Source organism: Mustela erminea, chromosome 2 (assembly GCF_009829155.1).
Source record: "Mustela erminea isolate mMusErm1 chromosome 2, mMusErm1.Pri, whole genome shotgun sequence".
Classification (NCBI taxonomy): domain Eukaryota; kingdom Metazoa; phylum Chordata; class Mammalia; order Carnivora; family Mustelidae; genus Mustela; species Mustela erminea.
In genome coordinates this window covers 49561158-49587320 of record NC_045615.1, presented here as the reverse complement: position 1 = coordinate 49587320, position 26163 = coordinate 49561158, and the positions used below count along the sequence as shown (strand labels likewise).

The window sequence follows — 26163 nt, the reverse complement described above, 5'->3', positions numbered from 1 at the left end:
TTGTATGGATAATATGTGCTGAGAACTGAGTAAAGTACAGAACTGCTGAATCGCTGATTCATTATGTTACATGGCTGAAACTAATATAGTATTGTATGTCAGTTACTTTTCAATACAATTTTTAAAAAATCAGCTAAGGTCTAAAAACAGTGAATGGAATAATAAAAGGTAAGTAAGATTTCCCAAATAATGAATATGCCTCAGCTGTCCTTCATTCTGAGGCAGACAGGAGAAAAAAAAAAAAAAAAAAAAAAAGGAAACCTTAGCAATAAGTCATGGAGAAGAGAAACAATTTCTGAAAATCAATAGAATAATGGATATTTATGTGATCATTATGTTCAGACAAAAAATTTTCTTCAAAATTATGGTTTCTACTAAAAAGTAAATCAGAAACATATCACAATGGTCATGATCATAATGTGAACTACTCTGTATAATTATTTAGCTAGTATATAAGTTCTTGGAAATTATTTTCATATTTTACCATGCCATTAATGCATAAATTAATTTTGAAGAACGACAGAATATAACTAAAGGAGAAAACATTATATTTGCCTTTAAAATAAACCTGATGATACAAAATAAAAGGAAGTTTCAAATTTAAAAAAGACCTTCAGAGTTGTTGGGATTTAAACATTTGTCTTTTTTAGGAAAACTCATAACTGTTTTATCACCCTAAAACATTTTACAAAAGAATATGGGTGTCAGAGAAAAGGGGGAAATCTGTATTTTAAAATGACATTTATTTAATATCTCTGATAAAACACCTTACAAATTCCTATTTAGGTAAAAAGAACTTCAGATATTTCTGACACAAATGTTAAATTATTGCTGGGCTTTGAAAGGAAATTATACTATAAGATTAATGGAAATCAAGTGAGAGTCATATTGTTAGCCAACACAAGTCTCTACCATACTAGTTCATTAATAGGGCAATGAATACCTTTTTAAACATTTTAGAAATACAAGAACACAATACACACTTTTTATGGGACAACATAGTTCATATTTGTTCACATTGGTAAGATTAGAAAATTTTTTAAGTAATTAAAGTAAGTCATTGAATGTGGTTTGTTAATTATATTGATCTTTGTGAAATAAAAATGTAACTTTTTCTCTTAATGGACACAGAATGCTTATATACTACACCGTAATTAAAGGTGAATGTATAAAAATTATTATAGGAATTAAAGTTTGGGTTATTTGACAACAGGGAATTCCATTTTCTTCTTTCTTTCTTTTTTTTTTTTAGTACTTCCCAAATTCCTATAATGACACTCTCCTTAGTTTTAAAAACAGAAAAAATGAAACATATATTAAGATGTAGTCATGAAAAAAAAAAAAAGGTACAGTCATGAAAACCTGAGTAGATAAACAGATGTGTGGAAGGCTGATATGACTTCAAAACAATGGGACTTTCTGAAATTCCTTCAGGCAAACAATATATGATTTAATCAGATTAAATTTAATTTCATTTTCTAAATGCTTCCCCTTTCCCCAAAGGAAAAACAAAAATCACTTTTTCAGAAGCTATTGTAAGGTGCTGATCCAGTAAATTGTTCTCAAATTGTTAAATGGATGATCCTCATTTCATGGATTCCCTTCAAATTAATGCATTTTCATACCACCAGGGGCTTTAATTTTTAATCTAAGTGATTGAACCATTGTGACAAGTTTAGATACTACAAAACTGTAGGAATTCTGGTTTGAAGTAAAAATGATCTCTGTACTTCCCAAACTGCATCAAAAGCAAATGGTTCACGGGGTGCCTGGGTGGCTCAGTTGTTAAGCATCTGCCTTCAGCTCAGGTCATGATCCCAGGGTCCTGGGATCTAGTCCCACACTGGGCTCCCTGCTCTACAGGAAGCCTGCTTCTCCCTCTCCACTTATTCTGCTTGTGTTCCCTGTCTCGCTCTGTTTCTCTCTGTCAAGTAAATAAATAAAATATTAAAAAAAAAAAAAAAAGCAAATGGTTCACTAATCAGGCTGAACTCTCATATGGGGAAAAACTGGCTTTGCGAGAAAGCAGAGTGTGAAATGAATAAACTCCTAATCTTTTAATTACTCACATTATGTAATTGTACTTATAAAGACAGTTTTAATCAATGGAAAATACTATTTACTTCTAAATTTAGAAAAAAAGTTAAATTTATGGAACAGCTGATAGTTACTTCATGATAGAACTTAAAAAACATGAGATATGTCAAGGCATCACATCTTCAAGTAAGTTTCCAGGATCCATGAGTTGAAAAATTGATACGTTTTCCACTCTTACTTCCAACCATAGACACAGAAAATTATTTGAGACACCAACCTATAAATTTATATGCTGCGTTTGTTCTATTTTTTTTTTAAGATTTTATTTATTTATTTGACAGAAAGAGATCACAAGTAGTCAGAGAGGCAGGCAGAGAGAGAGGGGGAAGCAGGCTCCTTGCTGAGCAGAGAGCCGGATGCAGGGCTCCCTCCCAGGACCCTGAGATAATGACCTGAGCCGAAGGCAGAGGCTTAACCCACTGAGCCACCCAGGCGCCCTGAATTTGTTCTTTTGTGAAAAGAATCTTTGTTTAACTGAATTCCATGAATCGCAAAAAATTCCATCATAGGCTTGTGTTGCTTGGAATTGTCAGAGCCAGGCTGACTAAAAAATTAAAGTCCCATTTCTTTCTAGACAGATGGAATCTTTTGATTAAGGTTAAGGTCACCAATCAGGGTATTCTGAGAGGGTCTCCTGGCAAGATGCTGTAACTGCATGAAGAAGTCAGTTGTACAACTACCAGTTAATATAAAAACAATGACTCAGACATAAGAAAGCGACATTTGATTATGAGTTATACCAATCGAAGTTTTAAAATGAGAGAAAGTGTTTAAAGTCACAAGAATTACTTGTGCTAAGATTTGGTTCTAAGCACTTCCCTCATTTATTCCTGGGTAGTTAAAAGTATATGAACACCCAAAATGATCCACACTACTGGGACCTCTGCATCAGAAATCTGCAAATCTTAGGGCAGAGTAGAAATCATTTCTGGGTTTAAAATTGAGTAGTCTGACTATATCATGTAACCTTTTATTATACCAGAGAAAATACACTATTATATGAAATGATTCTCCATTTTTAACTGTATTATATAAAGTGCTTCTTTCAGCCTCATAATAAACTGAGATCCAAGACCTAAATATTGAAATTGTGTTACGCTATTTTCTTTCCAGTCTGATATATCAAAATTGTTTCATTTAGTTACTGAACTTCTATCTTTGTTTTGTCTTCTATTTTATAAAATCAGTATTAAAATGTTCATTAAAATGCCAAAGATTTATTAGGAGGGACATTTTTCTCTTTCATGCAAAACTAGAACATAAAAATTACTGAATAAAGGGACGCCTGGGTGGCTCAGTGGGTTAAGCCGCTGCCTTAGGCTCAGGTCATGATCTCGGGGTCCTGGGATCGAGTCCCGCATCGGGCTCTCTGCTCAGCGGGGAGCCTGCTTCCTCCTCTTTCTCTGCCTGCCTCTCTGCCTGCTTGTGATCTCTGTCAAATAAATAAATAAAATCTTAAAAAAAAAATTACTGAATATGCCTACAGCATAATTAACTTATGGGTATCATGCATAACTACATTTGAAGTCACCACTCCAATTCACCAGAATATTTTAATATCAATGAGCAAATTGTTGGTGTAAAATTTTGAGAAGAATTTGTTTTTAACTTGAAAAGGTATTCACCTTCCCCTTTCCCATCCACAGAACAATCCACTGGTAAAGTTTAACCCCATAAAACAGGAACATTTACTTTCAAAAGCTTGACTATCTTTATGTAGTAGGTGTAAGTCCATGTACTAACTATGCATTTAGCATTACGGTATCATCCCTATCTCTCAGAAAATTTCTATGGGGTATGTATTACCCCATTCTACAGTGTTCAAGGTGAGGCAGCTTAGGAGTAGCAAAACCAGAATTTAATCCATTTGCCTGTACCACTATGCTACTACCAATACTTCATGTTGATCCTTATTTACATATAATGCATCAAGTATTCTGAAGAGTAAGTTTAAGAGTTTATCTTTTTCAGTTATATTTATATTCAGTAATATTTTTTAAAGATTTATTTATTTTTTTGACAGAGAGAGAGAGAGAGAGTGAGAGAGCATGCACAAGTAGGCAGAGAGGCAAGCAGAGAGAGAAGGGGAAGCAGGCTCCCCACTAAGCAGAGAGCCCGATGCGGGACTCGATCCGGATCCTGAGATCATGACTGAGCTGAAGGCAGAGGCTTAACCCACCGAGCCACCCAAGTGCCCCAATTCAGTAATATTCTTATATCTAAATTATTTATCCTAGAAAAATTGTATAATCATCAGGTAATTTACCCTAGAACACAGCACAGCTTTGACTCATTATACAAATGCTTTCAGTTCCAAGCTCAGTATATCAAATTGATTTACAACAACTATTTTCCTATTGCTCCACAGAATGAGTGTCAAGTGCCAGGATGAAACCCATACATACGTACGGTTACCTATGGAAAAGGAAATTATATAATTCAGAAAAATATTATTTTTTCAAATTTATTTATAATCAATTGCTGTTGATCCATCTTGCCCAGCCCTATTATACATGCTTGAGACGTATCAGTGAATAAAAATGACAAAAATACATGTTTTGTGGAATGTATATGTCTTCTAATGGAATAGATTCTCAGATCAAATTTGCCTTTCTTCATAATTTTTCTCATCAGTAAAATATGAATATTAATATCTTCTTGGGTTGTTATGAGGATTAAGTGAATTACTGTATATGAAGTGCTTAGGATAATGCTAAAGAAATTTTAAGAAGTTTTAAAACTTAAAATTTAATTTTATTTAAAAAATAAAATAATATTATTTATAACTAGTTTTGATATTTTTGATACATCAGATTCCAGTTATTTAATCAAATACTAATCTAAATGTGCTGTGAACATATTTTGCAGATATGATTATAGCCTACTACAGCTGACTTTAAGTAAAGGAACTGTAAATAGATAATCTGGGTCGGCCTGATTCAATCAGTTGAAAACCATTAAAAATAGCTGGGGCTTCTTGATGAAGACAAAATTCTTCCCATGCTGAAGTTCTAGACTGCCCTTCCTTACGTAGTTAGTGTCCATGATCACATAAAGTTCTCCTCCGCCAGTTGATAAATAATATAAGTCTGTTGGTATGAATGTGGAGAAAGGGGAACACTTACACTGTTGGTAGGAATGCAAACTGGTGCAGCTGCTCTGGAGAACAGTGTGGAGATTCCTAAAAAGTTAAATATAGAACTACCCTATGATCCAGCAACTGCACCACTAGGTATTCACCCAAAGGATAGAAAAATACTGATTTGAAGGGGCACATGCACTCCAGTGTTTATAGCAGCATTATTAACAACAGCCAAACTGTGGAAATAGCCCCAAATGTCCAACAACTGATGAATGATGTGTGTATACACACACACACACACACACACACACACACACACACACACTTTTTTATCTACAGATAGATAGACAGCATATCAGCCATAAAAAAGAATGGAATCTAGCCATTTGTAACCACATGGATGGAGCTAGAGTATATTATGCTAAGTGAAATAAGCCAGTCAGAGAAGGAATCATATGATTTCACTCATACCTAAAGGAACTGAAGAAACAAAACAAATGAACATAAGGTGGGGGGGAAGAGAGAGACAAACCATAAAACAGAGTCTTAACTATAGAGGACAATCTGAGGGTTGATGGAGGTCAGGTTGGTGGGGGGCTGAGCTAAACGGGTGATGGGTACTAAGAAGCACACTTGTGATGAGCACTGAGTTTTTTAAGTAAGTGATAAATCACTGAATTCTACTCCTGAAACTAATATACACTGTATATTACTAAATGGAACTTAAGTTAAAACCTTGGAACTAATATATACTTTTGTGTGAGTGTGTGTGTGTGTGTGTGTGTGTGTGTGTGTGTTAACAATGACATTTAGGTATTACTAGTTTTAGTGAATTTCTAAATATGTTTTCTGAAATAACATCCTTAATACGGTGCTTATAAAAGGCTCTTCTGATGAAATAATATTAGTCCAGAATTGAAAGAGGAACTGAAAATAAGCAGATAAAACAGAAGCCATTGCATCCTAATTACAAATAAACACACTGAGCAAAAGCAGGCACACAAACTGACTCCATTAGTGGCCTTCACTGAACTATACCACATCTAGGTACTGTGACAGGTACTGGCCTGATGGAAATAAAAGACAAAGTATTCGCATGAATGTAACTTAGTACAGTATAGAAATAATGCCATATAAAAAGTACTATCAAAGAAGTGGCCAGGCAAAGTAATTCACACAACTCAAAGAGCAGGACCACGGCTCTCTTGTTCCCTCCTGGTTCCTTAGCACACTGCAAGACAAAAAGAACTCCATAATCTCAATCTAATGAATGGAGGCTAAAGAAAAATTGAATGGAGGCACTGAGGAAAAGAAAAGATGGTAGCCAAGCATAGGAAAGAGTGTGCTAAAAGGCAATGCAATGTAAGAAAATATCATATATCTTCAGAAATCAAAATAATTCAGCGTGGCTGGACCTAGAGGAGATGCAAGGAGTTGAAGAAAGGAGATACAGGTTTTATCAACACCTTAAGTACTTCTAAGCAAAGCTAAAACATTAGTATTTAATTTTGAAGTTCATGAGGATCTGCTAACGATCACTTAACTAAGAAGTGACACAATCAGCTTTATATTTTCTGAACATAGCCTGGCAGCACTGAAGTACAGGAATGAGATCCAGGAAGATCACAGGCGGCAATGCTGAGATCAATGAAGCTGGGAAATGGGGAGGGCTTCCCGTCACTGGGAGTGGCGGCCTCCGGAAAGGAGGGAACAAAGTAAGAGGGCAGAGCATTCGGAAATGTCAACACTTCTATTTCAAATACATACACTCTATGTTTACTTGCTTCCTTTATTAAAATGAAACACAATTCTCAGTACATTACAGAAACAGCAAATAGAGTAAAAGATAGAACTCAGAAGAAATCAACCCTACAGACACCTTGAACTTAAAACTTCTAGCCTCCAGACTATGAAAAATTAAAGTTTGTGGCACTTTGTTATGGCAGCCTGAGCAAACTAATACAATGGCTAGCTTAGGAAAAGGGCTAAAGAATTCCTTTCATGAACACTAATAACTAAATAAATAAAAGGATCCTAGAGTTTCCATCCGAACTCCAACCTAATGACTGAGTCTATATGGCTACAACTATCCTCTGCCGTTGACAGCTATCTGCTTAGGCTATTCAGCCCATGCCTCAGTAATTCTAATTATGGGAAGTTTATTTATACTTTGTCCTGGTTGCCTTCTTCCAAATGTGGCCTACAATGTATAAAATAATACCTGTATTATATGTGCGTATATTATATATTATGTATACACATCATATATGTAATACATATACTACATATCTATATACATTTTACACACAGACCCAAATAATACAGAGAGAACATCAGGAGGAACAGAGTCATAAACAACTATTATTGCTTTCTGATAACTTAGTAATAAAAAGTGATCAGCATTTCTTCATGTGCACAGACACCATTTAGCATATAGGACCCTAGGTACTGTTTTCTGGGCTTCCACAGAAGGCTATATATAGGAACAATATTAGCACTACAGATCCATAAAGTCTATCATCATTGGCATATATTCCAGATGAAATATTAGAATGACACCATCATTGTGGTCCACTCTTCTGAGCAATTCAGGTAGAAGGTACATACTCTGTTCATGAAACTTTCCATGTTAAATTTTGCAGGACTGCTATTACCCATTGTGGCACACTGAATTTTCCAAAGATGGTCACACCAATATATATTCCATCCCGATTGTTTTTGAGTAGTGGGATCTCAATTCCCTGACTCTGAAACTTTATGACTTTTGTGACTGCCTTGCCGGAAAGAATGTGGTGGAAGTGACACCATGTAATTTTCAAGGCTAGGTCATAGAAGGCACTGTGCTTCATCTGACTCTCTTGGGACGTTTGCTGCTGGACCCCAGCCACCGTGTTGTGAGGAAGCCAAGCCCACACACATAGCCTGGTTGAGAATCCCATCAAGTCCCACAGTTGACAGTCATTAACAACCACTTGATGTGAGTGAAAGGATTTTGTATTCAAGCAAAGGCCTTAAACATCACAGAGGAAAGGAAAAACTCTCTCACTACACTCTGTCTCAACTTCTGACTCACAAAAAATCTTACATGATGAATGATTTTTGCCATTCTAAGCCATTATGTTTTAGGAAGATTTGTTACACTGTAATAGACAAAATATTCATAAATAGCATTTATAATTAATGTCAAAAATAGATGATGCCTCTTGAACAGGTCTTCATTAAAATTGTTACCTAAGTGATAAAAGAAAAAAAAAAATTCCAGACATAAGTGCCACAAAGATTTGCCGACATGTTATGTGTCGGTTATTTATGAATGACAGTTGCAAGGGACTGATATTTTAAAATTCTCATTCAGCAATTGTCTACAGCACAGCACTAGGGAAATAAAAAATAATATAAACAGCAAAGTGTATATATATACATATGTATACACACACACACACACACACACACACACACACACACATAAACATATGTATTCAATTCACCTAGAGAAAAAAAAAACAGTCTGGTAAACATTCTGACCTTCCCGCTTAGGGTTCTCATTTCAAACTTAGAAAGAGCCTTGGAGCTATCCTTGCAGAAAGGTTGCTATAGTAAGTACAGACAAATAAGTATCTGCTCCACCACTCAAAACAACACTTTATGAATTTTCCAAGAATAAGATCAAATCGTAGTTGTTATCCCTTCTAAGAAAATGTGCACAACAAGGGAATCATTTAAATAAAGCCTAACCTAAAATTTATTTAATCTGATATCCTAGACTCTAAACCCAGAAAAAAAATATTAAAGGGAGGAGAAAGAATGTGCTTGATGGCAGAATATAAAGAATTTCCGAAGCATTTCATATAGGCAATAGACAATATCCTAAGGGGAAGGGTAGTTAAACCAAAATGCATGCATTTTACTGTCATTCTTTCTAGATAATATTATAAATTGTTAGGAAACATGTTCTACTTGGATTTGTCAATGAACCAAGAATAATACCACTAATAAGTTAACATTATCATCTTTTAAAAGAAATATTTTAAAACTTGAGGTACAGGAAATATTCCATTAATTATGTATTAAAAAAACCATGCTGAATATAATTTTCCTATAATGCTGCCATTTATTAGACCAAAAAATATCTAATTTACGTGTGTGTCAGCTTTTATGATAACCTCACATTTCTTCTCTATCAACCCAATCAAAGATGCTTTGCCTTGGGAACTATATCAGTTAGAGTCTGCTTATTTTTAATACTGATGATTATTACATACAAGACATTATGAGTCAAGGCAATGATGCAAGTTTTAGCTTTTAATCTCCATGGAATTATAATATAATACAAATTAAAAGAGTTATTGATTCATTTGTCACTTTGTATATTTATCCCACACGATTTACCTAAATCAACAATACATTAAAAAAAAAAAACAAACAACTTATTAAGTCCATACTTGGTCCAGCCATATTCTAGGTTCTGAAGATGTAACAGAGAACACAACATATAAAAACTCTGCCCCTTCAGGGGATTATTGCTATTTGATTTCAACACTGTCAGACATGTAGTGGTTGTACTACTTAGTTCCTAATTAGAATATTCTTGGTTACTTTTTTTTCTTTTCTTCTTGTCTTGTCTTTTTTTTTCCTTCCCTTCCCCTTCACTTTCCCTTTTCCTTTCCAGAAAGATCCCATTAAATTCTTTTTCACATCTCTTCGTCTTTAATTTTTAAAATTTTTTAATTTTAAATATCATCAATTATTACACATATACTATCAACTAGTTATTGAATAAATAGGCTTTTTGTCTAATAGCTGTATCTTTTTATCTTTTCCTTGTATCTCTCTTTTGACTTCCAGCATAATGTAGTCAATGTTGTATATAACAGACCAACCTCCCTCCCTCCTTATTCACACGGTTCTTCCTCCTTCTCCAGGCCCTCCTCCTCCGTCTCTTCTTTCCCCTCTCTTCTTCCCTTTTCTCTGCTCCTCTTTTGCAATACCTTTTTGGCTGACAGGAATGAAAGAACAAGTATCATCTGAATTATTAATCTTTGTTGAAAAAATTACATTAGATATATGAAGACTCTCTCCCAGGTTACGAGACATAATTGATTAGTCTTTCGTTCTGTAGCACTGATGGTTATTTAATGGGCTTCACTTCGCAAAAGTAGGAGAAGTAATATAATCTACAGAATGTTCATCCCCACTTTTAAGAAGTTAAATAAATTATTCCATTATCTCCTTAAAAAAAAAAAACACTCTACAGAATTTTACATAAGAATTACAAATCACAAATGTGTAAAGGTATATAATTTCAATGGATGTTTAAATAACACAAAGAACTCAAATATACTGCAGTTAATGGTTTTAGGCTGTTCACCTCTTGCTATCATTAGGACAGATTCTGAATTGCCGAGGTGAAAAAGAAGTCTTCACTTTGCTTTCTTTTATTCTTCTTCATATGAATTGTTTGTTTAATTTTAGAAACTATATATCCGAACTTCCACCTGGACAAGAAAGTGACATTATCAACTAATTTGAGTATGATTCAGTTAGATGAAAAGGAGGTGGGTAGTCCAAATCAGTAAAAATACAGAAACCAGAATAAGGACAACCTTTAAAGAAATTAGCATAGCTACAAACTACTGAGCTGGTGAAAAGGGCATAAGTAAAAACTGCATAGGGGCCAAGTTACACGAAGCCATGAATACCAAGTGAAGTTGTTGGTATTTCATCCACTTGGACCAAAGTTCTTAATTCATAAACAAATGTTAAATTTCCACAGTAACGAATCTTGAATAATATACAGTTGACCCTTGAATAACACAGGTTTGAATTGTACAGGGACACTTATATGCAGATTTTTACCAATAAATACAGTACAGTTCTGGAAATGTAATTTCTCTTCCTTATGATTTTCATAACATTTTATTTTCTCTGGCTTACTTTCTTGTAAAAATACAGTGTATAATACATATAATATAAAAATATGTGTTAACTGACTGTTTATATTATCAGTAAGGTTTCTAGTCATGTGTATGCTATTAGTAGTTAAGTTTCAGGGGAGGTAAATGTTATAATCAGATTTTCAATTTCAGTGGCCCTAATCTCCATGTTGTTTAAGGATCAACTGTATATGGCTAGTCCACTGAGTAAAATAAAAGGCTCTAGAAACACATAATCAAGTCAGACAGGAGATATATCAACATTCTATGCTTTTGACCAAATATGACAAGTTATTGTAACGGCCCAATATTCCCATAAGAGGACCAGGCATTTTAGTAGGGAAGAGGAAGGAATCAACAACAGCAGTATCAAACTTCTCTTAATCTCCTCGGGGTCTCTCCCTAAAGGATTAATTACGTGAAAGGATCTAACTTTTCCTAGTTTACCACCAACTCTTTCAGTTCTGAAGCATCACTTTCTTTGTTACAACATTAGCTTCAAGCCCCATTAGCCTTCCTGGATGAATGGAAGTCATGGTTACATTTTACATCACTGGAATTGCCATAAATTATGTACATCTAAATAAGATACAAGCAGATTCCAGGGTGAAATGAAGATTCCCAGTCTACAAAATCTTGAGATAACCACTGCTATCTCAAATTTTCCTTTAGATATTCACTGGGACACCATTTCTGAAAGGCTGCTGATCTCTGCACAGAGAAAGTATCACTCTGAGTGTGACTGGTTAATAGTCAAGTCTTTTGACGTGAGGAATAATCTGTACAGATGCGTGAATAATTTTTCATCCTTTGATAGGGTATTTCTCAAACAGTATGTTTAAATGTAAGTTTTTAATAATGAACTTTAAACATATATATGGATATATATTTTTTTCTTAGATTATCAGTGCTACATTTGTGATAGCATAAAATAAAGCATGAACACATTAGTATCAGAAAATGTCATGAATAATACTGACCCAATCTGCTGTCATAGACCATGACATCACAATAAGGGCAGCTTTGTCATTTACTATGGGGGAGCACAAATATTAGCAAACAGAAGCAAAAATTAGTGTCCTTATTAAATAATGGATGATAAAGATGTTAAAGGAATCTGATAGATGTGACTTTTTTGATAAGCTGGCAAAAACCTAAAATAGCTATGAGGAAAAAAATGCCAGCTTTGTAAAATTCCTTTAGAGGTAGCCCAGGGTCAATGTTTCAAACCGCTACACTTTAGCTTCACCCTCACTTATCTTCCCCTTTCTTTGTCATGCTGAAAAAGAACAAATGGCAGCTAGACACTATTAGAGCATGAAGAATGCTCTCTCTGACCATAGTACTAAATTCTGTCAGAGATTGATCCTGGCTTTTAGGGATCTTTTGATTATCTGATCAGATTTAAAAATTTATACTTGGTGGAAATCTGTCTTGTTACTAAAAATATTGCTGGTCTTCCTGACTGCTCTCATCTATTTCTTTTGTGAGTATATAGAGGTTAATACATAAGGCAGAGGACAGACATAAGTTCAACAGGACTGACATTTGAGTTGGCCCAAAGAACTAACAAATAAAATTTTTTGTTTATTCAATAGCTAAATAGGCCAGACGTGGCTATGGCATCTATCAGAAACATGAGAACTTTCCTTGGTTTGTCTTGTTTTCTCCATGACAGCTTAGTTCCAGATAGGTTTAATCTCCAAACACTCACCCGTCAGAGATTAAAGATTTCTTGTGTCTGCTATTAGACACAACCAGTTATTATGTTTGAGAATATAGTTACAAGGTACAAAAAAGGACCTAGATCTTCAGAGATCTCTTAAATGCATTCTCAAAATAAGTCTAATTTGAATGCTATCTTTCTAAATGGAATGATTTTGACATAGGTCATTGCTGTGCTCCCTCTCCTCAATTCACATATTGAACCTCTAACCCCCAATGTGATTACTTTTGGAGACAGAATCTTTCAGAGGTAATTAAGTTCAGATGAGCTCGTGTGAGTGTGGAGTGAGTGCCCTCATAGATGTGATTAGTGCCCTGATAAGAAGAGACACCAGGTCTCTCTCTCCCCCACACCCTTTCCCTGTCCTTCTCCCCCGCCTCTTCCCCCTCCCCCACCGTAATTCCTTTCTTCCTCTCTCACAGAACACAGCTGTCTACATGTCAGGCCAAGAGCTCTCACTAACAACTGATCATGCTAGCACCTTGATTTTGGAATTCTAGCTTTCAGAACAGTGAGAAAATTCAGTTCTGTTGTTTAAACCATCCAATCTATGGTAGTGTGCTATGGCAGCCAGACCTAAGGCAATAATACAGGTGAACTGGGGAATTTGCAATATAAATAAAATTGCTTATATAAAAGAGGCCTTAAATCAAAAGAGAGCAAAATCCCAAATATTCAGTTGTCTGGGGTTTTGTTTGTGTTTTGCTTTTCTGGATTGACGAAGCAGCCAAAAGAAACTCAGATTCCAAAATCACCCTCTTAAAGGATTCCCTGGCTAAAGCAAAAAATTTGAAACTCGTTTAGCACCTTGAAAACATAACTCTGTACCTGACTGCCTTTATCCTATTCTTCTTTCTTTCTATGTTCCATTATTATCTTTTGTTGCTATTTTCCTAACTTACTGCCCTTTTCCTCTAGCCACAAGAAAACCCTTCAAGCTAAATTGCCTCTTAAAGTTAAAGCTCCTTGAGAATAGGTCAAGTTGCTTGTTTTAAGGGACTTAAATGATAAGCCCTGATCTCAGAATAAACTAAGAATACAGACATACCTCATTTTATTGTGCCTTGCAGATACTGTGATTTTTACAAACTGAAGGTTAGTGGCAACCCTGGGTCCAGCAAGTCTACTCGCACCATTTTTCAACAGAATTTGCTCAACTTTGTGTCTCTGTGTCACATTTTGGTAATTCTCACAATATTTTTAACTTTTTCATTATTATTACATTTGTTATGGTGATCTGTGATCAGTCATCTTTGATGTTATTAATGTAATCATTTTGGGGCACCACAAAACATACCCAAATAAGAAAGTGAACTTAATCTAAGGTTGTGTATGCTCTAGCTATTCCAACAACTGGCCATTCCCCATCTCTCTCCTTCTCCCTGGGCCTCCCCCTTCCTTGAGACACAACAATACTGAAATTAGGTGAAGTTATAATCCTACCATAGTCTCTAAATATTCAAGTGAATGGAAGTTGTGTGTTTCTCACTTTAAATCAAAAGCTACAAATGATTAAAGCTTAATGAGAAAGACATGTTGAAAGTCCAGACAGGTTAAAATCTAAACCTCTTGTGCCAAACAGCTATTCAAGTTGTAAATGCAATGGAAAAAGTTCTACTCTAGTAAACAGACGAATGATAGGAAGCAAAACAGTTTTATTGTTGTTACAGAGAAAGTTTTAGTGGTCTGGATAGAAGACCAAACCAGACACAACATTCCCTTAAGCCAAAGCCTGATCCAGAGCAAGGACCTAATTCTCTTTAATTCTATAAAGACTTGGAGAGATGAGGAGCTGTGGAAGAAAAGTTGGAAGCTATCAGAGGTTGGTTAAAGTAAGGGAAGAAGTCATCTCCATAACAGAAGTGCAAGGAGAACCAGCAAGTATTGACACAGAAGCTACAGCAAGTTATCTGGAAGGTTTAGCTAAGATCATTAATGAAGTTGGCTGCCATGAACAAAAAACTTTCAATGTAAATGAAACCTTCTACTGGAAGAAGATGCCCATCTAGGATCTTCATAGGTAGACAAAAGTCCGTGTCTGGCTTCAGTGCTCCAAATGACAGGGGACCCTCCTGTTAGGGGCTAATGCAGCTGGTGACTTAAGGTAAAACCAATATTCATTTACTACTATTCTCAAAATCCGAGGGTCCTAATAATTATGCTAAATCTATTCTGCCTATATTCAATAAAGGAACAACAAAGATGACAGCACATGTTTACAACATGGCTTACTAAATATTTCAAGTCCACTGTAGAGAACTGATGCTTAGAAAAAAAGATTCTTTCAAAATACAACTGACTGGGCAAAGAACATTCAAAATATACTGACTGGATAAAGAAACTGAAAACCTTCTGGAAAGGATTCACCATTCTAATGCTATTAAGAGCATTCATGACTCATGAGATGAGGTGAAAACATCAACATGGATAAGAGTATAGAAGGTGATTTCAATTCTCATGGATAACTTTGAAGGGTTCAAGAATTCAGTGGAGGACAGAATGGCAGCTGTGGTAGAAATAGCAAGAGAACTAAAATCAGAAATGGAGCCTGAAGATGTGACTGGATTACTGCAACCTCATGATAAAACTTGAATGGATAAGGAATTGCTTCTTAAGGATTAGGGGAAAAAAAAAGTGTTGTTTTTTTTTTTTTTTTTTCAGATGGAATTTACTGCTGGTGAAGATTGTTAAAATAACAAAAAAGGATTCAGAATGTTGCATAAACTTGGTTGATAAAGTAGCAGCAGGGTTTGAGAAACTCCAATTTTGAGAAGTTTTGTGAAGCTCTACTATCAAACAGTATCACATGCTGCAGAGAAATCATTCATGACATGAAGAATCAGTTTGTGTGACAAAATTCAGTGTTGTCTTATTTTAAGGAATTACCACAGTCACCTCAACCACCATCCTGGTTAGCGGACAGCCAGCAACATCGAGGCAAGACCTTCCAATAGCAAAAATATTTCAACTCCCTAAAAGTTCCGATGGTGCTTAGCATTTTTTAGCAATAAAGTATTTTTAAATTAAGGTATATACATTCTCTTGGACATAATACTATTACACACTTAACAGACTACAGTATAGTGTAAACTTTTATATGCACTGGGAACCAAAAATTATTTTGACTTGCTTTACTGCAATATCTGCTTCATCGTGGTGATGTGCAACCAAACCCACACTATCTCAGAGGTATGTCTGTAAATATTTAAACCTTTTCACAGCCTAGACAGAAGAGAAAGATATTCACAGAGAAATATAAAATAGTTCTATGAACATATAATCCGAGACTCCCAGGTCCCTATCAGTTGGTACAGAGGTTAGTAATTATCTCAGGAAAATAAAGAAGAATGGGAATAACAAAGAGAAAAGATTGAAGATGACACAAAACATCCGAAATTGCATGAAGGAAAGAAAGAGAGAGAGCAAGAAGAAAGGAAGGAAGGAAGGAAGGAAGGAAGGGAGAGAGAGAGAGGGAGAGAGGAAAAGAGGGAGAGAGGGGAAAAAGAAAGGCAGAAGGAAGGGAGGAAGAAGGAAGACCTAGAAAATCTGTACTGTGGAACAAGACCTTTTGGAAACTCTCCTTGAAGTCATTCTTCCAAACAGAATGCACTCAAATCCAATATAGCAATCAAAGAAAGGATAAGTTCAAGGCTTTAGGGATGGACACTGTTTTCGACCGTATTCAGAAGGAGATCCTGAAGCTGAAGTCACCACAGATCTCCCTGCACTTTACTTAGTAAATGGCCTTAATCCAAAATTAGGAGATACAGAATGGTCTCTAACAGGACATTTTGAAAGAGCCTTGGAACAGAGGAGATTAAGACTCCAAATCAACAGATGTCTCATCCCACTCGAATCAGTAAGTATCACGGGAGGGATATATTAGAAGTATATCCTTTTGCAAATAAGTTAAAAGAATATGACAGTGTTTTAATTACTTCAGAAAGTATTTTCAAGTATATTCTTTTTTAAAGTTCTGTTATAATGATGAAAATCAAAATGATACGAAAATGAAATTAGAACTGCATGTTTTACCATCACATCTTCTTAAAATTTTTAACATACTATTATCATGTTAAAATCATATTTTTCATAATCAACTATGCTTATATTGATCGATTATTTCATTATCTCTATTGTGTCAAGTAAGAAAATATAATTTTCATGATGACTTAGGACCAGAGGGAAATCACCATTCTCTGACAGTAAAGTAGACAGGTGATAAAAGATAGATGGAAAGATGGTAGGTAACAGACAACAGACAAATGGATAGTGAAATCTGTAACTCTTCTTTAATGATAATATCAATCTTCATTAATGTCAAATCTATCGTAAGATTCATGTTTTCCTTCAATAAATCTTTGTGCAGCTATTTATTGAGTTGTCTTCATAATTTTTTTACATTATACTTTATGACTTGGCCAGTAAAATAAACTAGTTTCACAAATATGTTATCCAGGTGCATGAATTAGCCCTTCCTTTTCTTTTCTTACAATCACTGTTTTCATTATTGCTCTATTACAGTACTAATCAGTATTTTCAGTGAATTATCTTAACAATGTTAGTGTCTAGACTTAATGTTTGGCAGCATAAGAACAAAAATGAAACTATAAAATAATGGGTGGCTTAGACTTTAAAATGATTCTAACTAATCAAAATGTGATGATCCTTAAAATAAATGATTCCATGTACTGTCTCCCCATCTTACTACCAATAGATCACTGGTTATGTATCTTTCTCCAAAAACATTGCTGTCTACCCTGTTACCATAACTTTAGCACTTTTGAAATTGTGGAAAGATTAAGTTTGGTTTCTGAAGAGAGATAAAAAAGTGCCACTACATAAGTAATAACAATGATAATGACTACAATAATAGAGTAGCTAATACTTACTGAGTTTTCTGTATCAAACACTGTAATAATGTTCTTAAATGTGCAATTTCCTTTAATCCTCACAATAACTTTCCTGGTAAAGCTTTATTTTATTTTTCTTACACAAATGTGTAGATGTAAATAGACTGTTCACATAGCTACTAAGAGGCTAATTCATGGCTTTAACAAAGTCTCTCCAATTGCAAAGTCCATGTTTTTATCTTTTGTTGATAAAAATTCAAATCACAATTATCCCAATAGAATGAAGATTAATGGACATTAAATCACAACTAGTTATTTGATTCCCAAGGATTATTTCATGTATGCTAACATAACAATTCCACTTCTGGTAATTATGTACCAAAGTGATCAGCAGTATCATATTTTTTGGATTTAAATCATGTTAGCATATTAGAAATACTATGCTGAGACATAAACAAAGAGTTCACTGGCCTCAATGCTCTGATGTGTGTCACAGTACAAATTGAACAACATGAAATGATACTGCTGACCACATTATATGCATTATCCCTAACCCTCCCTACAACCGGCAAATTCGGTTTCATTATCCCCATTTTACAGAAAAGAAAGCAAAATGGATTCAGGGATATTAACCAATTCTCCAAAGACAGCCATCCAGTAAGTAAAAAGAGAAATTTTAATTTAAATGTTCTGCTTCCTATCTCTTTATTCCTATCTCATCATACTACCTCTGTCCATGATGAATGATGATTATCATTTAAGAGATGAATATATGTATGTGTGTATATATACTTAAAAACAAATGCACATAAAAATATATACATCTTCACATATATATGTGTATGTGTGCTGAATATAAATTTTATTTCCAAATCTAACAGAATATATTTCCAAATCTAACAGAATATAAAAATGAGAACTTCTCTTCCCCTTTCTGATTTCATCTTTTCATTGTATAAATTATATAACATTTTCCTTAAGTACAAAGGCTACTATATATTTGATAGTATGTATATAGTTTATATATATATATATATATACATATATATTACATAATTTTATAGATATGTACGGTATGCCATAAGTGCCAGAGGAATCAAATTTTATGATATAAACATACTAAGTTAGAGTCAGAAAATTTGATTATTATAAATAAATCTGATTCTAACTGTTTATATGACCTTAGGTCTCAATTTCTTCATTGAATGCACTGAAAACTAAAATTTAGATGACTTCTAATTTCCTTCTAGCTGTAAGCTGGTATTCTGGCTCCTTTGTTTTGTTTCAAAATGCTACTGGTATTGAAAAATGTGTCTTGCATTCACAATGGTCACATCGTTGCTAAGCTAATTGTGTTTTCTAGCTTGATCCATACTTAGTTTTCTGCTGAAGATTTATAGCAACAAATTTATTATTATCTGTATTTTATTTGGGATGTCATCTGTTAGAATTTCCTTAAAAGGAAACCCAAATTAAGTTTTAGAAAAGGACATTTTTGTTTATTTACAATCAATAATGCCACTAATAAAGGCACGCCATCTCAGTGCTAGTATACGTAAGTAAAAATATAATCCTGTTTGTAAGGACTGCTGTAAATTTTTGGTTATGAGTTTAATCTGAGTTAGTCTTGATCTCTGTCAAGTGTATCTTAAATGTAAGTGAAAATGCGATTTTCTATTAATCTATGACATCATGAATATTGAAGTGTTTATTTTTTCTTTGGTTTTGTATTTTGACTTAAGTTGGAAACCTTATTAACCCATTTAAATTGAACAAAGCACTTAAAACTAAACAGATTAACAAATATTAATATAACCCTTGTATTTGACTAGTGGTATAGCTCCTAATATCTTATAAAACATGTATAGATTAAAAATAAAAATCTATGCTTTTTTAAAGATGGTATCAAGAGGGAATATTTTATATATACAATGAGTCTCCATTCACTCACTGTCTAGGAGTCCAGGAGAAATATTTCATGTCGACTGAAATTTTAAGGAGCATTACCTACGGAAGCCATATACTACACAGTTTAGGTGAAAAACAGTTAACTACTTAAAATATTGCCATATCAATGATATACATAAATCAGTACAAAGCAATTAATTTGCCATTGCTCAATGTTCCCCACCCTTTCACCAAGATTCAGACATAATTACAAGCCAAAGGAGTAATTTTTACTGGCCTAGTGGTAAATTAGAAGACTAGTGCAATCTTATTTTCCCATTATGTTTTTATTCAAGTGATAAACATTCTACATAATATGCCAACAGAAGGAGCACTATATTGGTGTTAATTTGATTAATGTCTTCCTCAATGAATAACTATCACAGGATATAAATTTTTAGAGGTGAGATCCCTCCACAAATAAAGCTTTTCTAGGAGAAACACAGTTTCTGTTTCCTTTATCTTATATTTCCATTTCTCTAAGAAGTAAACTAATTTAGAATTGAATACCTCAATATTAATATTAAATATTAATATAATTTTTAAATCTCCACTTAAGTTATTACTAAGTGAGCACAGGCCTACAAAAGTTGGCAGAAAATTATCTGACAAAAGTTTTAAGTAAATTTGGATTTCTTCCTGTTCTTTATGAATATATAAACTTGCCACTTTCCTTACCTCTTTACAATAATGAACCTGCAGTTAGTGAAGTTGAGTAAGGCACACTACTGTTTGCTTGTTCAGACATTTTGTTGTTGTTGTTGTTCCGACATTTTTAATGCTGTTTTGTTTTATTTTATTTTATCTTATTTTAAAGATTTTATTTATTTATTTGACAGACAGAGATCACAAATAGGCAGAGAGAGAGGAGGAAGCAGGCTCCCCGCTGAGCAGAGAGCCCGATGTGGGGCTTGATCCCAGGACCCTGGGATCATGACCTGAGCTGAAGGCAGAGGTTTAACCCACTGAGCCACCCAGGTGCCCCAATGCTGTTTTATTTTAGATTCAAATGTCAAAAATTACTTTTGCGCTTAGTGAAAGAACAAAATGAAAACCAACCAAAGTAAGAAATGAGAACGCTCCTGATCCAGAGGTGAGACTACGAGAGCACTATTCACAGTCACACAGAGGCCACCATTAACCACATGGGTGTCTGATAAGGGACCAAGAACAAAAGAAGGAAGCAGGAGTTGGGAGGTTTCAGTGAAAAAGATAATCTAGTGGACTGGACTCCTTCAAAACACAACTTTGGGGGTGCCTGGGTGGCTCAGTTTGTTAAGCGACTGCCTTCAGCTCAGGTCATGATCCCAGGGTCCTGGGATCAAGCCCCACATGGGGCTCCCAGCTCAGCAGGGAGCCTGCTTCTCCCTCTACCACTCTCCTGCTGGTATTCCCTCTCTCTCTCTGTCAAATAAATAAAATCTTTAAAAAAAAAAAAAAAGAAAAGAAAGAAAGAAAGAAAACTTTCCCTTTCCCTTTAAAAAAAGCCACAACTTTGATCATAGTACTCCCTTGTACAGAAAAATCTTAACCAAATCCTCAAGTGCACAAGAAATAAAGCCTCAACTCCCTAGGCCAGAATCTAAGCTTCCTCCAATCAAGTGCCACGAGCTCATCTCCCATCCTCCTTACACATCACAGCAGATGACCTGCTGCACCTCCTTCATGTATCTGCTCCTTCTCCCAAACTATTCTCTTGCCTTTAATACGGTGCTGCTTCTCCTCTCCTTCTCACCCCCAAGTTCTCCTCCTTATCCATTAATACTGAAGTCAAATATTATATTTCTGAACTTCTTTTATTTGGCTGGGTTTTCGTAGTTGCCATGGTTTATAATGGAGTCACAACACATTCTGAAGACTTAGAGATTGTATGTTCTAGTGGGGGTGTGAGCCTGGTAAATATCGTGTCCACATTTCCCAGTGTCTAAGTATACCTAGACACAGGAAATGGTTACAAATCCAGCGTGAAAGTAAAAACAGAGAAGTGTAGAATTATTTAAGTGTGAGAAGCTAGTAGTAAGTTATTTTACCATTGTCTTGTTTAACCATCTACAATAATATTTTCATATAAAAATCAAATGTCAAACTTACTTTTGCTTAATTTCTAAGAGCAAAATACAAATGAAGAACAGAAAGGTATGGGAAAGCTCGTGCATGATCTGAAATCCCTAGAGAACAAGTAAGTCTAGTAAGAATAACCTTACAGATAAAAAAGATAAATAAAACTCTAAAAATAAAACATGAGACAAATAATAGACTAAGAAGCTGATTCAACTACAGCTGCGAGTGAAGTTGTAAATTCAAGTAATATAAACCTTTGTAATTACTGAAATACCAAAAACCTGAGAATAGTTATAAACCTAAAGAAGAGATGATAATATAGTTCCCCATAAATGGCTACTGACCTATAATTTTACCTAATTCTCTTGACATTGCTTCTCGGCCTTTTGGCTAGGATCAAGTGTAGTACCTAATTCTCTTGACAGACAATTTGCCAGCATATATGAAAGAATCAAAAAAAAAAAAAATGAAGACTCTTTCACTCCCAAATTCCATTATCTGTCCTCTCCCATAAAATTAGAGCGCATCTTTAAGTAAAAGGGCACAAATTAAGACATTATAAAAAGAAGTTATAGAACACTGTCAGAAGTCCAGCATTAAGCAAATGTCCCAGGAAATTAATGTGTTTTATCTTTGAGACTATAAGCATTATGATGAAGAGCCTGGTTCTGGATATCAGGGCACCTATCTTTCTATGTAGCCCACAATTTCTTTCATTAGCTTTAACACATTGAGTAATATTTTAATAAATTATTCAACAAAACTTACTGTGTATACTGTGTGAGACACAGTGCTAAGATTTGGTACTATTATTATTATCATTCCACAGATAAGAAAATGTCAAAATTTTTAATGCCTTTGTGTTAATCTGAACATAGTTTTGACATCATGGATCTCAGAAAAGGTTTTGGAGGATATTTAAGAATCCACTGACCTTAAGAATTATTTGTCTAAGTAAGGTAATAATGACGGGGACCTGGTGGCTCAATCAGTTAAGCGTCCAACTCTTGGTTTCTGCCCAGGTCATGATATCAGGTCCTGACATCAAGCCCTGCGTTGGGCTCTGCACTCAGCTGAGAATCTGCTTGAGGACTCACTCTCTCTCACCTTCTGCCTCTCCCCCTGATTTCCTCTCTAAAATAAATAGATAAATCTTAAAAAAAAAAAGAAGGTAATATGGTCATGTCATCTCCTTGGTACATGAGCCAATGATGAGCAATTTCACCCCTACTGCCAGGGCCTACAGAATTTATCAAGGGATTACATGTTTAAGAGAGAGCGAGGAGAAAAGGGCAACAAGCTTTTAACCTTTGGCAAATCAAAGAATGGACTTACTACTTGCTGAGATGAATAGGCGAATTTTGGGGGGGCTAAGGAGATTTGTTTAAGACATATTTCAACAGTCTAATAAATATCCAAGAGAAGATCTCAGGTAGATAACTAACCTATGTGCCTGGAGTAGAGAACAAATTTATGTGCTAGAGGTAGAAACCTGGGGTTTTTATAAAGCTAGGTGATTGGATGAAATAATCAAAAGGTACAGGTATAAGCAGAAGTTTTTACAAGTCTGGAAATCGAGCCTAAGAACAGGCCAAATATTTAAATAATATGGAAATGAGAAGTACCCAGCAGAGAAGACTTCAAGGTAAACAGAAAAACAGACAAAAGAAACTACTTTCCTGGAAATCAAATGAAAAATTCAAGGAAAAAGAAGCAAGAACTCACATTTACTGAATGCTAAATATTTTAATATTGATATTATTTGTCATTAGAAATATGATTTAGACATATATTGTGCTCATTTTACTGAATAACACAAAATTACACTGCGCTTAAGTAACTAGTTAAGTTCACTGAGTCTGTGTCAGAAGTGGGTTTCAAAAACAGCTGGATGATTTCAGAATCTGAGCATTCAATCCTAGAAAGAAAACACTATGGGAGACTGTGCAGAATAAAAGCTAAGCCTCTCTCTCATTTATTAAAACCAAAACCATAATTTTCATAACAATCTCTGATTAAGACCTTATTATATTTAATAGTAAGATTCCTACCATAAATATTGTATCATTATTTTAAGAGTTTAATGCCACAAACACTGGATAATCACATTATCGTGTAACAATTCAAGTAGTATTCATTCATTTCTTTATTTTTTAAAGATTTTATTTATTTATTTGTCAGAGAGAGAGAAAGCACAAGCTGGGGAGCAACAGACAGAGGGAGAACCAGACTCCCCACTGAGCAAGAAGCCTGATGTGGGGCTTGACCCAGGACCCTGGGATCATGAACTGAGCCAAAGGCAGAGGCTTAACTGAGCCACCCTGGCATGCCTCATTCATTTCTTTAAAATACAATTTTTCAGGACATATTATGTGCCAGAACAAATTTATTCTCTAGTAATATCCACAGTTGCCAGACTCCCAGCGAGCTCTGGGGGTTTCAGAATGAGAAAGGTGAACTGACATGCAGAAGAATCATCAAGGATGCCAGGGGGTCCAGCGTTAGTGTTCATGGGCATAGGGTCTGCAGAGGGTCTACTGGGAAACCACATACGTCCAGCTTCCCGAAGCTGGTAGTAGGATTCATAACATTCAGATTTTAGGGGGAGGAGAAGGGATTTATGAAATCTTTCTTTGAGGTAAAAGCAAATGCTCTTTATTTCAATTAAATCATCAGGGCTGAGACAGGACACCCACTGACAAAACAGCATTACCTAAGCTAACCTGGAAGATGGGTAAAGACTGAGTAAATATGGGTACTCCGCTAATAAAAAGCAACAAACCACTATCATTCTAACTCCGGCATACTCTCTGGGTACAGAAAGAAGCATTTCTTAATTTCCATCTTCATCCAATTATCACTAACCTGGTGGGGGATTTAAAAACCTCAAAGAGGGGTACCTGGGTGGCTCAGTGGTTAAGCATGTGACTCTTGGTTTCAGCTCACTTCATGAGCTCTGGGTGGTGGGACTGCATCACAGGTCCATCCCCAAGCTCAGCGTGGAATAAGCCTGACCACGCTCTCCCCACTCCTTACTCTCCCCCCATTCATGCACATTCTCTCTCTCTCTAAAATAAATCAATCAATCTTTGGAGAAATAAAAATAAGAACCTCAAACACCATATCAGTGAGTAGGAAACGGACACAGGATTTCATTACTTTTTTACTTACTTATTTACTTATTTATTTTTGAGAGGAGAGGAGCAGAGAGACAATTTCAAGCAGGCTCTATGCCCAGCATGGAGACCATCAGGGGGCTCAGTCTCACAACCCTGAGATCATAACCTGAGCCAAAATGAAGCGTCAGGATGCTTAACTGACTGGGCCACCAGGCAGCCCCCCACACTACTTTATTACTTTATTATTTCTTGAGCTATCAGTAACAGGAGATCTTCCCCCACACTAAGACTCTCCACTGTAGCCATTCCTGTAAAAGCCAGGCACTTGTGGAGTTTTCCTAGAGATGGAGAGAATGCATTCTAAAGATGAGTCTTATGGCTTTGTTTTTATGCATCCTTTTCAACCATATTAATCCCTTTACAGAGTTAGTACAGTAACTTTAATTTCAATAACAGCTGAAATTTCAAGTGAAATACGACTTTTCTTCCCAAACTGAGGTGTTAGCAAACACCTGTTTTTATGTCATAGTGACAGGACTCTGTCACCACTGAGTTTAAGGTCCTGTCATCAGATTTACCTATGTGAACAGAGAGGTAAGTTAACTTGAAAGGTTCCTGAAAGGAAGGGTTTAGTTTATTATTTGTTTTTATAAAATTCATCAAATGACTCACTAACATCAAGTCATACAACACTTACTTGAGAGTGGCAATGCAGAGACTCACTATCTTACTTTTTGGGGCAATAATGCTTTGCCCATGCTTTCTTATGCTCTCCAGCTAGTTATATCTACTCATTTAGACATCTCAGATTCTTATCATTGCATTCCATTTTGTTTCTAGGTTTGTATGTTTACTTCACTGTAGAGTAGATAGAGATATTCGAGTGAATTCAGATAATAAAGTGAGTACATTCTAGGAAATCATTACTTCCCTTGGGCTATGAAAAGATCTAAAAAGAAACAAACCATTCATCTCTGTACGCTGAAACTCCTGTGAAATTAAAAACAAGGCATTAATTTTATCCTTTAAAAAAGAAATTCAGTGTTTAACCTGAAAAAAATCAGCTCCAAGGGTTCTTTCTTTCAGCATCACATTTCTTTATGTCAATCCTCCATCCATTACTCCCTCACAAAATTTAAGCTATTAAAATGTGAGCATTTAGGAAATCCTTCTTCCTTTAAACTAGCATTATAGAAATAAAATTCATGGCCCATCAATGTAATTCCTTAAAATTAAAACAAATTCCATGAGTTCTATTTTTTTAATTGCTACTTAAATTTTCTCTCAAAATTTTCTTTTTTTCTAGGAAAGATCATTTCCTTGAACAATTTACTTAACATAAATT

The 26163-nt window shown here is 35.0% G+C and overlaps 1 protein-coding gene and 1 pseudogene across 4 annotated transcripts in view; one reads left to right on the top strand and one right to left on the bottom strand.

The window, feature by feature from the left end:
- CCSER1 (coiled-coil serine rich protein 1) overlaps window positions 1–26163 on the bottom strand; it is a 1384598-nt gene that overhangs the window by 1084402 nt on the left and 274033 nt on the right. The gene's annotated exons all lie outside the window — the stretch shown is intronic.
- On the top strand, window positions 22070–22178 carry LOC116585326 (annotated as a pseudogene).